This window comes from Phoenix dactylifera, chromosome 2 (genome assembly GCF_051530095.1).
Source record: "Phoenix dactylifera cultivar Ajwa chromosome 2, Ajwa_hap1_PhDact_Kaust_v1.1, whole genome shotgun sequence".
NCBI classification, from domain to species: Eukaryota; Viridiplantae; Streptophyta; class Magnoliopsida; order Arecales; family Arecaceae; genus Phoenix; species Phoenix dactylifera.
This window is the reverse complement of record NC_143191.1, coordinates 34,303,985-34,306,998: the sequence shown is the minus strand read 5'-3', so window position 1 is coordinate 34,306,998 and position 3,014 is coordinate 34,303,985.

Here is a 3,014-nt window from a genome sequence, read left to right as displayed (position 1 = left end):
CCAAGGAGTGGCTTCAGAGATATCATAACACAGCTTTCAAATCTCTTCCCTTGCTGACATGGAAAGCAAAACCAGCCGGTCCCTTGACTTCTTTGACCCACACCATCATCGCTCATAACCCCTCCAGTCTAAACCACATCATTCCATGGCCTTGACCCTTCATGGAACTTAATAAAGAGGCCTTGGTACAGTCCCAAAGAGCTAATCAATGAGTGCCCATGTAGCCAAAGCTACCATTCATCCAAAAGCACAGCCAGCTTTGGTCATGACAAGGACACGCACACACACCTATCCTAATAATTTTTCACTGTCCCCTTTTGTGGGTGTAGAGAGAGAGAGAGAAAGGGAGAGAGAATATGCATGCCTTCTTTCTATATACAAAGTTTCATATGTGCATGGCTACAACCTCTGTGAGAATGACATAAGCAACAGGGGAGCATGTTGGGTAGCATGGGGTATGGATCTGTGCCGGGGTGCTTGGGCTTGGAGCGAAGGGATCATATCGATTTTTGTTTTTGTTTTTTGCTATCCATTTCATATGAAATTTGGAGGACGGTGGGAAGAAATTAATGGTGAGGAAAGGCATGCCAGTGGGAGTCTGGTCAAAATCACGGCTGGGCACCCCCATCCTTCTTTTCTTTTTCTTTCGGGGAGCATCCTTTTCTTTTTCGTAGCGCCAACTGCAGTCTCTCTGATCATCCTATTCTCCCCACCTCAAACGTCAACAAAAAAACAAAAAAAACAAGATACGCAAGATAGAGATCACATTGCATGGGCTCATAAGTTCATGTTGGCTCCTGAAACAAATATATCCAGACGCTGGAAAACACCACCATACAATCCGCACTCTAAATATTCCTCCTTAATTTTTCCCATGTAAGAATTAATCTACAACTGCGCTTATTAATTTGCTGGACATGGAGAAAGTTTTATTGGCATGCTCCATATATCTCAAAGGAGCACTTATTCAGGTAGACAGAGGTAAAGTCTAGCTTTCTTGATGCGAGGGTGCCTTAACTTTAGTGCAACCTGTGTCCAAATGTCCCCTGTTTGCATAAAATATTTTTCGTTTGGTCATGGTATGGCAGATTGATGCCTACAAATTATTTATCCGAAAAATAATTATAGAAAGAAAATAAATTTTCCTATATTTGGTTGATGGAAAAAAAATTACCAGAAAAGATGGCATCAAAGAAAGATTATTATGTTTAGTTGGAGATAAATCTTACATAAAAATACTGTTAAAATTTTAACAATATTTTAAAATAAATAATTCAGATAATAATTTTTTTCGCAGTCCATTTATTGGTCATTGATGGCCCACTTACATAAACATTATCAATATTGATTATTTCAAATATTAAAATATATTTACATGAGTTAATAAATATTTTTAAATTAATTATATATATTAGAAAATATATTTCTTATTCTAAATAAATTTTAGAATATTTTAGTATATAAATAAATATATTAATTATTTAAAAAAATCCTATATCAAATTTATTAATAATTAATAAATATTTGTTAACTATTTATTAATGATTAATTTTTGTTAATAAATATATTAATATAATAATATAATCTATATAAATATAATTAGTATTAATTATATTAATTGTGTTAATGTAGTTAATAAAAATTTTATATAATATAAGTAAGGCTATTTTAATCAAGAAATAATATTTTCAGATTGCCACCACTTGGTAATCCAGCATGAGAATGGTGGTATTTATTTAAAAAAAATAGACATGCAACCCATCGTTTATTTTACCATCTCTTTCATCTATTTGTCGTGCCAAACATGATAATCTAATATGGAATTTATTTTTCCTGCCACATTATTCCAACCAAATGGGCCCTAATAAAATATCAGGGATTCAACATTTCCAACGAGGTGCCATTGTTTTGTTTTCCTTTCCTCGGTGAATTGCCTGCTTTCATGCTGTGCATCACAAGAATAAGTGCACAAAAGCAGCAATTCTTGCAATTGTTATTCCTGCAATGCAAGCAGGGGTCAATGCTGATGAAAACCAATTTGACCATGTTGGAAACCTGGGATGTCCCATGTTGAAAAATGGTGCACCAAAAAGAGTTGGGAAAATTATAAGATTACATGTGATGTGCAATATATTGATCCTTGTCATATACAAAGATGGGGCATTTTGTATTTTTCTACCATGTAGGTCTTGTCGATAGGTACTTTGAGTGGCTAAGCTCTATGCCATGAGCCACCCACTTGCTAATGTTGGCCAAGGATGGAGGATGGAAGTAAATGGAGTGTATGAGGATTGAAGCCATGTCTCTACTGCCAGAGACATGATCAGACTGATGTTATTAAAAAAAAAAAAGGTGGGTTTTTTGGGGGAAATACAGTATGAAAGGGGGGGCAAAAAGCAAGCATTGGATATTTATCTTTTTTTTTTATTTTATTTGTCACAGGGGAAGTTGGTCTGGTCAATGCTCCTTCAAAGCAGTGCTGCCAATTCCTACTTCTCCACTGAGAAAGACTCCAAAGTCATCACGTGAAGCCTTTTTCTAGTCACCATCTTGGCCCCTAAAAGCTTTATGTACTCCCCCAGCGAAAAGATGGTGGCATCCTTTCCCTGCCTTTCTGCAGTAAAACAGGGCTTGCTTTAGGAGCTTCATGGCTCTCCTCACACCACCCCCCACCCCCTAACTTTTCTCTTCTCTACCTTCCTTTCCCCAATGGACGTATAAACAAAAGTCTGATAATTTTCAGTTTCTTCCCTAGCTGCAAGAACCACTAAGAAATTGCTTATAAAGAGAAAAAGAGACAAACTTTCTTCGGACCACCATAGAAAAGAAAAGAAAGAAAATCTAAACTGTTATCCATTATATAGGTTTGACCACTCGAACTAAAAGTTTTTAATTAAGTTTAATCGTTCAGCTCTATTGGTTTTGATTCTTAGCTACTATATTGAGTGGATTAAATTTGTTTGATTCCGTCTCCAGCGAGTCGTCAGCCCTCACAACTTTGCGGCTTGTTGTTA